Genomic DNA, 15,679 nt, shown 5'->3' on the forward strand with positions numbered 1-15,679 from the left:
GGCCGCCGCCCAAGCCGGGCGCTCCGCGGCTGGGGGGCGGGGCGAGGGGAGGCCTGGCCGGGGAAGCCGCGAGGCCTCGCTTCCCCAGCGGCGCGCGGGCCGGTGTTGCTGGGGAGAAAAGCGCCGCCGCGGCCCCGCCCCGAGCCCCGCGGGCGCAGCGCCCTCTGCTGCTGCAGCCTCCGAACTGCATGCAGACGCCGCCCGCACGGACAGCTACCACCCGGTAGGCCCAGGAGGGCTCGTGTATGATCTGTAAAAATTACTAGTTAATTAAAGATAATCATTCTCTTTAAAAATCCAATTAAGATAAAGAGTCAATTGCAGGAAAATTTGGAAATATGGAGAAGAAAAAAAAACAAACCTTATAATACCTGTATTAAGGAACACTTTCTTTTAGGGCTTCAAGTCTGCAAATCTTTGTAAAATCTTTATAGAATAAAAAATAAATATTGTTAGCTCTGTGAATGCAGAGGCGTTATTTTGTTCACTGCTCCGTCAGTGTCTAGAACATTGTTCTAGGTGCTCAGAAACCATTTGTTGTTTCTACCTACATGGGATTATGCTTTACACAGCAGCATCATTTTTAGCATGCTTAAATTTTCTTTTACGATCTGCTGACCCAGTAGATTTAAGAGCCTTCCCTTAGCTAGAATCGGAAGGCCAGATGCGTTGGGAATACAGAATTATTGACAGTACATATATTGTAACCCCACCACCACGGTGGTGGTCAGGCCATGGTGGTCAGGACACCACCCTGTAATCAAACACAACACATTCCTACAGCAAAATGAGTGATGACTTGTCACACAAACTGGGATAAACAATAATATATAAACGGCATCATTGTCAGTTCAATCAGGTTTCCAGGCCAAATGAGTTTTCACCAAACTATATAAAAAACAAAAGATGCTCTGTATTTCCAGAACATTGTGCATTTTGAATTTGAAGAGACTGTGGACTTGCACTAAGCTGGGTATACCCAGGGGTCCAGGGGCTCGCGGGTCTCCCCATGAGCTTTGTGCCTTCCATTTGCCTCTTACACACTTGGGGTACAGTCACTCCTGGTGAGGGGCCAATTGTTTAGAGGTGATTGAACATGGGGTGTGAAGGGGGTAGGATTGGTCAGGTTAGATTTTCGGATATGGTCACACCTCCTCCTTCCCAGATGACACCTTCGAACCACTAGACTTCAGCATTTGTAGGGCTGTCATTCTCCTTCCTGGATTCATTGTCAGAGCTACACCTGTCCTGGCGGTCCCCACTTGGGACCTTGGAAAGAGAGTGGCCAAATGCCCCCCAAAACATCCCTACTCACCCAGAGCACTGCTGTGACGCAAAGGGCACTACTGTGAGCTCTCCAGAGGGCTTGGGAACAAGACAATTGTTCATCATGATTTGTGCACACAGATCTGTATGCACCTCTCTCTCAGCTCCAGCCTGAATATCCAGCCTCCTACTGACATTCCCACTTGTTCCCACCACAAATTCACCTCAGATGCAACATATCTAAGACCATACTCACAAACCTCCCTCCAAACCTGGTCCTCTCCTATTGCGACCCATGACAGTGATGGAGTCCATCATCCACCCAGTTACACAAGCTAGGAACTCAGAGGTATCTTCCACTTCCTTCTCCTCCATCCTTATCCAGCTCACAAGTCCTGCCCATTTACCCTGAAATGGTTCTCCACCCCACTCCTGCTGTCCCCCTCCACAGCCACCAGCTAGTCCCAAAGCAGGAGCCTAACCAGCCTCTACTTCCAACTCTTGCCCGACTGACTCAGTTCTTTCTCCACAATGAGGCCAGATGAATCGCTCTGAAACACAACTGAAAACACATACCTCAGGGCCACGAGAAGCAGCTGTCCAAGTTTATGGCCTCACTCAGGATTCTGCAGCATATGACCTGCAAAATCATTTGACATTTCTGAAACACACCCCACCCCCAGCTATAGAAACAGCAGCTCCCCACCACCACCACCACCTCTTAGGATAAAAAGGGAAATCCATAAAAAGGCCTGCAGAGCCCTAACTGGGCTGCCCCTGTCCAGCACAATGCTGTGGTATGAGTCTCTACACTTCAGGGGCACGGGCCTTCTTTCTCAGACCTTTGAATTTCTATTCCATAGCCTTTGCATGTGCTGTACCCCTAGCATGGAACATTCTCCCTCCATCTCACCTAGTTAACTTGTGTTCTTCGTTCATAGATCAGCACAACTACCATTTCACCAGGAAATCTTCCCCATCAAGCCAAATGCCCCATCACATGCTCTACAGCATCACGTGCTGCTCCTTCATGGCTGTGACTCTTTTGTAGTCTTGCATGTATTTGTTGATTCGCTCCATCCATCTCCCTCAGGACACTGTTGTGTCTGGCATGCCCATCATATGTTCCCAGCACTTGGCCCGGTGCCTGGCATAAAGCAGGTACCTTATGTGTTCAATGAATGTGTGAATGAACCCTGTTTGCTTGCCTCTGGGGTAATTGTGGAGCTCTGCTCACCACCTTGGGATAAGCCCGCAAAGAGAACAAGCAGCACGGAAGGGAGGGGGTGTTTGTGAGTTCATTCATCCATCCGACAAAGAGCATCTGTTATGTGCCAGGCTCTAGGAGAATGAAAAAGATGCAGCCTGTGTCCTCGGGAGCTTATGGAAAGATGTAAAACTGAAAAACCAGTTGACTAACTGCCTTCAAGTTCTTAAGTTTTAAATCAGAAAAACAGACTCATGGATCTAGCAAAGCCACAGCCACACAGGGAACTTTCCCTCACAAATACAAAGGTCCTTTCTTTGAGTGTGAACCTCAGCAAGAGACTCCTTTTCTCCTAACCAACCAGTCCTAACTGTCTCCTGCTTTGCAGGTTGCCTCAACCACCTGACCCTACAGAAAGCCCATGTGAACCCTCTCAGATTGAGGCTCCCAAGGCTTGCCTGATGTATGGGTTCCTTGGATGCATCAGGCTAAGTAAATTTGGCTTTGTGTGGCCATAGGCATGTCCTTGGTGGGCCTGACAGTCCAACTTAAGTTCAAAGCCACCTGGAAGTCACACCGTTTAAGAACCACATCCCTCGAGCATCCAGGTCTAGACTTCATTGTCTCACACCCAGGAGCACTGGTTCCCATTGGACTCAGCACTGGAAGTTGTTATGGCAACTGGAAATCTGCACTCAGGGATTTTCCATGGCAGAGGCTTTTGCAAGTATTAAGGATGAGTGTTTGAGGGAGGGGAGGGAAAGTCAATTAGGAATCCTCTTTCTCCTGGCTCCTCCCCACTTCAAAACCCACTGGAGTAATTAATGCAAGGAACAGAGAGGTAGGGGCACTTTTGACATTCAGAAACATGATAGAACATAAGAGTGTAATACTAAGTGAAATCAACTAAATACACTGAGAAAGTTGGGACTTCTGAGGCATTATGAGCAAATGTAGTCCACAAGCGCCATCTAGTGTTGCTGCCTCTCAATGAAATGGCCCTCAAGAGTGAGAAGTCTGAGCTCTGGGCACCAATAACGAGACCACTGCATGTGGGCCCTTGTCAGAGAAAGTATTTTGAGCTAATTGCCCCCTGGAGCTGTGCTTTGCACTGTAGAAAAAGCCTTCATCATACCTTATGGATGTTTTGAATTTTGTTAAAATTTTTAAAATTTGAATTAAAGGTGTTTCCCTTTGACTTTGGCTGCTAGGAACCTCAGAGCCAAAATGGGGTCAACCTTTAGCAGGACCTTAAGATGACCACTTTTGTGATTTGTCTTATGTAATTTTTAAAGTTTTCCCTCCCACTTTACTGCCATTTTTCTTATCTAGTTTCTACCTTTTATTAAATATATTTCAAGGAATTTTTGGAAGGTTCATCAGTAATTCTACAGTCTGACTAACTTCCAAAATTATCCAGGAGTCATCTGGAGCAAGAGGGTTCAGAGCCCCAGGATGCATCAAGCTAAGATTCAGTAAGCAGGAACCCAGGGAATATAATGACTAACATGTATTGAACCTTTACTATGGGATGGGCACTTAACTAAGCTCTTTAAATGTAAAAACTCATTGAATTCTTACAATCCTGTTTTTTATAGGTGAGGTAACAAACTCAAGAGGTGGCCCTGTCCTGAGTCACAGTGCACTGCAATTTCTGAAGGCCACTCACTGCACTTCTCTAGAAAAAGCTTTAAAATGATTGGAAGTGGCAAATATAAATGCTGGGCAGTGTTAATGATGAAGTCAGACTTTTCCCAGGAAGAGGAAGGAGGTTGGAATGTTGGAATGAAAATAGAAAGGTCCTGGGAGGCAAAGCCACAGAACATTAAAAGCAGTAGTCTGTGTTAAGAGCTTTCAGATGACTTTTTAAAAAACTGTCTTTATACTTTCTGGTATTGGAATATTTAATAATTTTAAAAGATTTTATTGTTGGCAGCCGCGCTCAGAAAATGGCGCACAATGCAGGGCAGCCGGAAAGCTCCGAACTTCCTAGTGACAAAACATCCCACGCCACTAAACCACATGCTAATTGCGCCTTGGCATAAGGACCAATGAGACCCACCAAACTGTTATGCTAATGAAGCGTATAGAGCCGCACCAACCAGGTCAGAGCATGAGAACTATATAAGCAAGCCTCTCCTTCCCCTCTGGGTCCTGCCCAACGCATTTGTTTCACAAAGAGCTGAAGAATAAAGCTTTCTGCAGAAGAATCCTGCTGTTGTTGTGCTGTTCTTGCCGGCGAGGACGGGGCGCGCGACAAGTGGTGCGGAAACCCGGGAACCAGAACATCACCGGCACAGGGAGGACCCTTCAGACGTCTGGAGAGGATTCAGAACTGCAGGCCAGAGGAAAACCCGGAGGGGTAAGTTCCGAGAGACGCGCTCTTTAGGGTAGTGGTTAATGGTTCTCTGTAGATAAAGAGACACCATGGGGAATGCACCGTCATTGGTTACGGCGCTGCAGACAGCTCTCAAAGAACGAAACTTGAGGGTCTCCAGCAAAGTCTTAAGATCTTTTGTAAAGGAGATAGACCGCGTAGCCCCCTGGTTTATTTGTTCAAGGTCCCTCTCAATTCCGAGCTGGGACAAATTAGGGAAAGACCTTGATAGAGAGGAGGAAGAAGGCAGCCTGAGGGGAGGCACCAGACCCCTCTGGAAACTGATTAGAGCTTGCCTGCAAGATGAGAGGTGTGAAAAGGTAATAAAAGAAGGTCAGAGAGCCTTGACAGATATCCAAGAGAGCATGTCAGAAACGGAACGGGAGACAGAGCGAGCTCGCGGCCGAAAAAAGGCCACAAAAACGAAAGTAAAGAAACCCCAGAGTGAGGGAGAAAGCCCGCCTAGGGCAAAAGCAAAAGAGCCCCGAGAAGCGAGTGACGATCGCCTCAGAGAAAATAGTAAATACCCCTAGAAAGAGTTGAGGGACCTCCAACTCTCCAGTAGGGAATCTGAGGAGGAATTAACGTCCGCAGAGGAAGGGGAAGAAAATAAAACCGCAGAGTGCAGAAGTAAGGGAACCAGCAAGGTCGAAAAGCGGACCAAAGAAAAAATGAAAGCAGGGTGTCCCCCGACGCCCTTTGCCCCGCCACCTTACGTGAGCGGCGCACTCTCTTTTTGCCACCCAGATACTCTTCAGGCAATTAGACAAATGTTTCCTGTATTTGAAGATAATGGCGTATATGCTCACCAGCCCCTGAGCCATAAACAAGTTAAAGAGTTAGCGGAATCCGTCCGGGCTTATAGAGTCAGTGCTAACTACACCATAGCACAGATTGAAAGACTAACAGAGACAGCAATAACACCCGCACACTGGCAATATATAACTAAAGCATGCCTTTCTAGTATGGGGCAGTACATAGAATGGAAGGCACTGTGGCATGATATCAGTATGGCCCAAGCACGCGCAAACGCGGCCGAGAGACAACCTGCGTAGTCATATGATAGCTGACAAGCCAAGGACAGTGAGTAGCCAACCAGACCGCCTTCCCCTTACAAGTATACGCACAAATAAACACGTGCGCCGCCAAGGCATGGAAAGCCCTCACCAACAAAAGAGAAGTGTCAGGCAATTTAACAAAAATTATTCAAGGGCCGAGTGAGCCATTTTCTGACTTTGTCGCTCGTATGATGGAAGCCGCAGGCAGAATATTTGGAGATCAAGAACAAGCGATGCCCCTAGTGGAGCAATTAGTGTTTGAACAATGTACCAAGGAATGCAGACAAGCGATAACACCCTGGAAACAGAAAGAGATACACGCTTGGTTAAAAGCCAGTAGAGAAATAGGAGGACCACTCACCAACGCGGGCCTAGCCGCAGCCATATTACAGAGCCACAAACAAGCCAAGATCACTAACAGAAGTATTAAATGCTTTCAATGCGGGAAATTAGGACATATAAAGAGAGAGTGTAAAAGCCCAGCTTCAGAACAAACAACCCAAAAAACCCCTGGGTTATGCCCTAAGTGTAAGAAAGGCAGGCATTGGGCCAATGAGTGCCGATCTATTAAAGACATAGAAGGGAAACCCTTAGAGCTGCCAAAAAACGCCCAGAGGGGCCCTCGCCGCCAGAGTCTGCAAATATATGGGGCAACCAGCACGCAAGTGTCATTCGGGAACAACCAGGCCCCCCAAGGAGAGCCACTTCAGGTTCCGCGAGATTGGACATCCGTGCCACCACCAGAATAGTGTTGACTCCACAGATGGGAGTTCAACCTATCCCTTCAGACTTCAAAGGCCCCCTACCACCAAATACCGTTGAGTTACTCTTAAGGCGCTCTTCTGCTGCCTTGAAAGGCCTGGTAGTTCATCCCAGAGTTATAAATCAAGATTATGAGAGACAAGTAAAAATCATGTGTTCGGCCCCCAGAGGAATCTACCCTATATCCCCGAGAGACCGCATAGCCCAGCTCTTAGTATTGCCCAGTCTCCACGCCAATTATCCTGCTACCAACACGGAGAGGGGAGAAAAGGGCTTCGGCTCCTCTGACTGAGATTCAGCCTTCATAGTATTAGATTTAGCAGACAGACCAAAATTAACTCTTCAAATAGAGAGAAAGAGCTTTGAAAGAATCCTAGATACTGGAGCAGATAAAAGTATTATCTCTGCAACCTGGTGGCCCTCCAAGTGGCCTGTGACCCAATCCTCACATTCATTGCAAGGTTTAAGATATGAATCAAGCCCTTCAATTAGTGCCAAACCACTGAAATGGCGAGCCCCTGAGGAACAAGAAGGTACAGTTACCCCTTATGTACTCCCTCTACCGGTCAATTTATGGGGGAGAGATGTCATGAGAGACCTAAGCCTCAAACTCATTAATGAATACTCCACCCCCGCCCAAGGCATGATGATAGATATGGGATACATCCCTGGCAAAGGGCTGGGGAGACACCAACAGGGACGCACAGAGCCCATCCTACCCAAAGTAAAAAATGATCGTCACGGCCTGGGTTTTTCATAGGGGCCATTGAAAACGCCATACCCATACCTTAGCTCACAGAAGAAGCCATATGGGTTCCTCAGTGGCCCCTATCCTCTGAAAAATTAGAAGCAGCTCACTGTTTAGTGCAAGAGCAACTCCAAATGGGACATTTAGAACCCTCTGTGTCCCCATGGAACACACCCATATTTGTAATCAGAAAAAAGTCAAGATCATAGAGATTGCTTCATGATCTAAGAGCAGTAAATGCTCAAATGAAAATGCTTAGACCCGTACAACGGGGACTGCCACTCCTCTCTGCCTTACCCAGAGAATGGAAAGTGCTCATAATAGATATTAAAGATTGTTTCTTTTCTATACCTCTAAGTTCCAAAGACAGGGAAAGATTTGCTTTTACTTTGCCAGCTATTAACCATGAACAACCTGATGCCAAATTTCAGTGGAAGGTCCTCCCTCAAGGAATGGCAAATAGCCCCACCATATGTCAACTGTATGTTCAGCGAGCGCTAGAACCGATTCGTAGGACCTACCCCGGACTAAAAATCATCCACTATATGGATGATATCCTTCTCTGCTCCCCACAACCAGCAGAAGTAGAAGAAGCATATATAAATCTCACTAAATCTCTAGAAACTTGAGGACTGAATATAGCAAGCGAAAAAGTCCAAAACTCTAGTGTTAGCAAATTCCTAGGAGCCACCATTTACACAGATGTAATTTGCCCCCAAAAGCTTGAGATAAGACATAATCAGTTGCGAAATTTGAATGACTTCCAAAAACTCCTGGGAGATATTAATTGGTTGCGGCCATACTTAAAGATACCCACCACTGAATTGACACCACTATTTAAAACCCTAGAAAGAGACCCACAACTAACATCACCACGCTCCCTTACACCTGAGGCAATACAAGCCATTCGCAAAGTAGAACAAGCTTTGATGACAGCGCAATTAAATAGGGTTCAATTGAATGAACCCTTTGAGTTGTGTGTCCTTCCCACCCCAGAACTGCCAACAGCAGTCTTATAGCAGCACGGCCCACTGATCTAGATCCATCCCCAAGCCTCTCAGGCTAGAACAATAGAGTATTATCCGGCAGCCGTGGCCAAACTTGCTTTGAGAAGAGTAAAAACCTCCATGACACATTTCAGAGAGGCTCCAGCTAAAATTATAACCCCTTACAACGTAGAACAGATACAAGTATTATGTGCTATGAACGATGATTGAGCCATACTTGCTTACAGTTTCTCAGGAACCTTTGATAATCATTTCCCAAAACTACATCCCCTCATCAACTTCGCCAAAAATCATCTCCTAGTATTCCCTCAGGTCACTAGCCTAACCCCGCTGCCTCATGGAAAAACAGTCTATACAGACGGGTCTAAGACAGGCACAGGTGCCTATGTCCATGATGGCAAAATTGTGACAAAAGGCTACACGCCTGACACTCCACAAATAGTGGAATGTCGCATAGTCTTAGAAGTCTTACAAATCTTTCCTGAACCTTTAAATATTGTGTCTGACTCCTGTTATGTAGTTAATGCAGTCAAATCTCTAGAAGTAGCCGAGCTAATCAAAGCATCCAGTCCAGTAGCCACTTTGTTCAAACAGATACAATCAGCATTACTTCATAGACAATCTCCTTTGTATATAACTCATATCAGAGCACATTCAGGCCTTCCCGGGCCTATGACCCAAAGCAACCACTTGGCAGACCTCGCAACCAGAAGCATAGCTTTTCCCCTGCTAGACCCTATCACCACAGCTTCAAAATTCCACACACAATTTCATGTCACTGCCGAAACACTGCGCAAGCAGTTTAGCATAACCAGGGCCGAAGCTAGGAACATTGTCCTTAGCTGCCAACATTGCTGCAGCTTCCTTCCTGCACCTCATGTTGAGATCAACCCCAGAGGTATTAAGCCTTTACAAGTTTAGCAAATAGATGTGACACATATTTCGTCTTTTGAGAAGCTAAAATACGTACATGTATCTGTAAATACTTGTTCAAGAGTCATATTTGCCTCCCCATTGTCAGGAGAGAGAGCTTCCCATGTCATCCAGCACTGTCTTGAAGCTTAGAGCGCATAAGGGTTACCACAAATCCTGAAAACAGACAATGGCCCAGCCTATACCTCTACAAAATTTGCTCAATTTTGTCAACGCATGGAGATAAAACATATTACTGGTCTTCCCTACAACCCACAGGGTCAAGGGATTGTGGAGCGCGCGAACCGCACGCTCAAATCCTATTTACTTAAACAAAAAGGGGGAATTGAGGATATACCCCCCACACCAAAAACTGCTATAGCCCTAGCACTTTTCACTATAAATTTTTTGAATTTGGATGCTCAAGGCCATACAGCGGCGGATCGCCATAATCAGTGGCCAAAAGACCCACAAGAACTAGTAAAATGGAAGGACGTGTTATCTAACCAATGGAAAGGCCCGGATCCAATTATAATCAGATCCAGGGGAGCTGTGTGTGTTTTCCCCCAGGGTGAAGAAAATCCCTTCTGGGTCCCAGAGCGCCTAACGAGGAAAGTCCTAAACAAAGGAGATGACTTCGCTGTACCTCCTGACCCTGCTCCTGACACTGGAGACCCCGACTCAGGGAGTATTGAGATGGGGAATCCTGTTTGCCTATCCTAAGCCTATGCCTGTCCGCTTCAATGCAGCCGTTTTTCCACGCTTTTTCACTACCAACTCTAGTATGAACTTGCCCTACTTAGTAAAAGACACCCTAGCAGCCCCTTTGGGAGAAAACCGATCCTTCGTAACTAATGGATCATTATGCTTCACCACTCAGAGTCTACCCGGCTGTATCTCCCTAGAACAGAGGAAATACGGATGGTTCAGTGACATAATTCTAGAGGCCAGTGGCCTCCCCGTTATGTCAGCTAAGTTTGAAGGGCCTAATAGCGGGTCTGGGGGGTCATCCTATAAGAACATGACCATCCACCAGATGGTTCTCTGGCTCAATGGCACATTCGTACAACCTCCCAAGAAATCTTCCAGCACCAGCCCTCGCCAACCCAAATATGCATCCCATTGCGTGGGTGACTACGAGGGAGAACCGTGGCCCTGGACTGACTGTCAGTCAACTGTAGTGACGTGGGCAAATGAAAGGCAGGAGTTTACCATCTCCCCAGACATGGAGGGACAGCCGGCCAATGAGGCTTGGTGGCCACTAAAGGTGCTCACAGGCGAGTTCCGTCAACAGCTAAGTATGAACCCCTTCCATAAATGGATGCTGTGTGGAGTTAATGGCTCATGTACCGACCTCTCCCCCCTTTCCACCCTCCGGGGTGGAGGAATCGGTCTAAAGAATATCACCTTTTTGTGCGCGAACACGCATGCGCCCGGCCGGAACATGACCATGATCCACAACAATGAGAATTACACGTGTTCAGTGACATCAAACCCGGATCCCCCTAAGTCCTTTTTCCCACCTTCTCCAGTATGCGTTTACCCCCCATTTCTGTTTATCTTATCCAATGACAATTTTGACTCCTGCTCCAATGAAACCTGCTTTTTGTCTCAGTGCTGGGATGCGCTTAATTATACTAATGCCTTAGTAGTCCACATCCCTCGTTGGGTCCCCGTCCCCGTAGACGCACCTGACACCATGACCCTATTTTGAGAGAGGCGCGACTTCGGTGTTACAGCCGCCATAGTGCTTCTGATCTCCGTGACCGCGGTCGCAGCCACCGCCGCTGGTATAGCTTTAGACACCTCCATCAAATCAGCTACAGAACTTAATAACCTTGCGGCGTCAGTATCTTCTGCCCTTGACCAACAGTCCACACTTGATGGCAAACTGAAAGGAGGAATAATGATCCTCAATCAACGCATAGATCTCGTAGAAGAACAAATGGAAGTGCTCTGGCAAATGGCCCAATTAGGATGTGAGCGGAAATATCGTGCTCTCTGCATTACTAGTATTCAATATGAAAATTTTACACGGGCAGCTAATCTGTCACGAGACCTGTCCCAGTATCTTTCAGGAAACTGGTCCCAAGACTTCGATGGGGCACTAGAAGAACTGTGGCGAGAAATAATCCACATCAACTCCACCCGTCTAGATATCTCCGCAGCAGAAAGACTCTCTTCCTAGTTCCTCAGAGCTCTCTCCCACGTCAAGGAGTAAGCGGGCATGGCTGGGATGGGCGTGTTCATGCTTGGAAGTCTCATGCTCCTACTCTGGTTGTTATGCAGACTCCGCAACCAACATAAGCAGGACAAGGTGGTCCTTGCTCAAGCCCTAATGGCGATAGACGTTAGCGCCTCTCCCCAAGTGTGGCTCAACATGCTTAAGAAGGAAGCTCAGCTTTAGCTTGAAGTAGCTCTTGCACCCTGAGCCCATGTGGCACTGCACCAGGCCCGAGTACCTCATCGCTTAATCACAGCTTTCTCTAAGAAGCTCATGGTGCAAGAGAGTTGAGAAAAAAGGTCCAAACCCTTTGTACCAAGCAGTCCCAACGCCAGCCAGAGGATGCGAGGCAAAGCACTGCAAGAAGTCTTGGACCCCTCTGAGAGGCATGCCTGACTGCATAGAAGTAGATGCCCAGAACCCCTCTCCAAAAAGGGGGCATCAGGAAGTGTGATGGAGGTCAGGCCTCTGTCTCCGCCTCTGCTGGCAAGTTCCGCCTTGAGCTTCTATTAGACAAAAAAGGGGGAGATGTTGGCAGCCGCGCTCAGAAAATGGCGCCCAATGCAGGGCAGCCGGAAAGCCCCGAACTTCCTAGTGACAAAACATCCCACGCCACTAAACCACATGCTAATTGCACCTTGGCATAAGGACCAATGAGACCCACCAAACTGTTATGCTAATGAAGCATATAGAGCCGCACCAACCAGGTCAGAGCATGAGAACTATATAAGCAAGCCTCTCCTTCCCCTCTGGGTCCTGCCCAACGCATTTGTTTTACAAAGAGCTGAAGAACAAAGCTTTCTGCAGAAGAATCCTGCTGTTGTTGCGTGCTGTTCTTGCTGGCGAGGACAGGGCGCGCGACATTTTATAACAGGAAAAAAAGATGTCTAAACTTTGTAGGAAAAGGGGAAGATAAAAGCAGGAAAGCTTGAAAATGTGATCAGAAGAAAAGGTGGAAGAAGGGAGCAGCCACTGAGAGGAGAGGGAGTGGACAGGCAGGGGCCACCAACAGTGAGGCCGAGGAGGTAAAGAAAGGGTCAAGATGGTACCGCATTCTGAATGGCTACTTATAGACATTGTTACAGGTTTTGTCCTCCCTAAGTTGCTATATTGAGGTCCTCACCTCAGAATGACCTCATAGGAAATAAGTTCATCGCAGCTATAATTAAATGATTAGTGTCCTTATGCAAAAGGGAAACTTGGAGACATGACTCATATGTACAGGGAGAATGCCATGTGAACATGAAGATGGCCATCTACAAGCCAAGGTGAGAGGGCGGTAACAGATCCCTCCTCTTCAGCCCTCAGAAGGGACTGCCCATTATGTCCTTGATCTTGGATTTCTATCCTGCAGAACTGTGAGCCAAGCATTTTCTGTTGTTCAGGCCCTCTAGTTGGTGGTACTTGGTCACAGCAACCCTAGCAAACTAGTATGTCTCCGCAGAGGCTGTTCTGACCTCCTTAAATAGATATTAAACATGATATAGTCTTTTTCTTTCAGTGGCTGTGTACTGTGATGCTACACCAAGATTCTCTGCAGAGCTGATGGACCCATCCCCTGGCTACCAGGAACATGAGCTGCTGAAGGCTCACAATTGCAGGTAATGCCTGCATTCTTCACTGGCAATTGACTCACAACTTTGTCCATCACTAAGAACTGCCCTTGCCACAGGGAACTGCTTCCCCAAGGTTATGACTCCTCGCAAGGTGGAGTCTGTAGCCAGTAAATGGCTAGTACTGGGATACATCGCAAATCCCTCCTCTCAATTTGGTTCGGCTCTGAAGGGCCATGGCAGTTCCAGAACTCCCCGCAGTTAGCCAAGGGTTCTGCTCGAACTGCACTGTGGATCAGCTTCTTCCCTGCGCAGACCTGTCTCCCATCTCCAAATAGCATGTCCAACCAGCCCTCTGCATGCGGCTGTCTCTGTGCCCAGGAAACCCAATCGAAAACAACTCAGGTTAATCAAGTCTGATGCTCAAATCCCTGTTCTGGCCTGTTCTAGCTGTAAAATTTGGGGCAAATTCCTTAACCTACCTGGGTCTCCATTTCTTCACGTAAAACAAGATTAGATACAATTTGTAGGACACTTAGAGGTCCTTATTTCTGATTTTGTGTCAGTGTCATGAGGCTCCTGAGACCGTTGGGTCCTAGAGCAAATAGGCTATATTTTTGCATTCCATGATTTTTTTTTCTCAACTGCCATCAAATTGCTGTGATTCAAGAGAGCGGCATTGCTGGTAGTGAATGAAGACTTGAATGTACATCCTTTACTACTGATACACATTCCTGAACCCTACCCCTGACAGGGTGAAATTCAGTTTTTCTGCGTTTTGAAGCTGCTGTGTTCCAAGGTGATTAGTTCATTAGGTATCACTGTTAAGATAACATGAACTTCATGCTTCTTAATGTCTTCTAGAGACACTATAGTGAAAGCAGAAAGCTGCACCCAGCTGAATCAAGCTACTTAGAATACACAAAACACACATTCCTCAAACATCTCCAAGCTACAGCTACTTCAGTTCACTAAGTGCCTATGAACCACACATCCACAACAGGTGCAACAACTTCCGATCCAATTTCAGATAACCCTTTCACTTCAGTCAAAGCTGCAACTCTTCCACTTCCGCAAACGGGGTCTTTTTCAAGGTAAAGCACTCGTGAATGCAGTTAGTATTTATGTAATTATTTAACATGTAAAACTGTACTGATGTACTAAATTGGTTATCACCAATATTATAATGTTGCACCGACAAAGTTTGAGTGTTGTGCACTAAACCCCTTTCCCATCAGCTCATCTTGCAATTCCAGTGTAATCATTTTTAGGAACCTGTCAAGTTACTGCAAAACTGAGGACAGCAGCACCACGCTCCACTACCATTTTCCTCCTCTACGTGAGCATCTCATTATGTTCACCTCCACACTCATGCCATTCCCAGCAGTCTGCAATACTCTAACCCCAGGTCTTAATTGGGGCAACATTAAACATTAGTTAAACCCATTCTTATGAAACATTTAAAAATGAGTCTTTGGGAGCCACTTAAGTTCTCCCAGCAAGCTCTTTGTGTCACATTCTTGTAGAATTAGAAAAGGAGGAAACTCTGAAAATGCTCATTTCCTTTATTTGTTGGGAACTAAACAGTAAGGGAGAATATCTCATAAAGAATTAATGCTGAGGGCATTAGTGGGCACTAAAACATTAAGTGCCTTAAGACTGGTTTGTAGCAACAAAAAGCTCAGGGTATGTGTGACTAAATATTGCATAAATAACTTACAGCATCCCACTTGTTAAGCTTAAAAATACTTCAGATTAATGCATTAATTAAAATTCTACTTCTATGTATCAAAATGTAAGGGATTATTGGTATAAAACTATTCAAGAGTGAGCTCAAGTGAAGTCTAAAAATGCTGTCATATACTATTCCTACAACTTCATGCCAGATCTTTACCTTTTTGTATTTTGGATACCAGAGTATCTTTAAAATTCTTCCCAAATTTAGTACTATGAGGCAGATGGGAATTTGAATAGCCTACCCAAACCTAAAAGTCCTCTTAATTTGACAACTATACACATGCATATGCTATATATTGAGACATTAATATACAATGGCAGATTATAAACACCTATTTTACTTCCCAAACAATTGTTTAGATGATTTAAAAAAAAACCCAGGGACTGAACAGATTAGTAAAATTACGTAGCAGTTGGAGGAAACAGAATCCCAAGCAAGCATTGGGAAAACAAAAAAAAATTTCTAAAATATGCAGGCATTGGCAACAGTTCTGAAATCTGGCAAAACAATGGATTGCCTCAAAGTCTAAGCATTCAAATCCCAAATCCTTTTTCCTGCACTGCATATAGCTGGGCAAGAACCCTCTCACTTGGCAAGACTGGAGATTCATTCTCTAAGAGGGTAAACAAGCATTCTGAATGGTGGATGCTGTGTACACTGTATAGAGACCCAGCCCTCTGACCCCACTTGGCTTCTCAAAAGCTGGCAGATGACCCATCAGACTTAGGCAAAAGAAACAGATTAAAATAATCAGCAGAAAGATGTCAAGTTAATGACAGGCTCCCAAACTAACCCACCAGGACAGTTGGGAGAGCTTCCTATTAACT

Source organism: Manis javanica, chromosome 2, assembly GCF_040802235.1.
Source record: "Manis javanica isolate MJ-LG chromosome 2, MJ_LKY, whole genome shotgun sequence".
In the NCBI taxonomy this organism is placed as follows: Eukaryota; Metazoa; Chordata; class Mammalia; order Pholidota; family Manidae; genus Manis; species Manis javanica.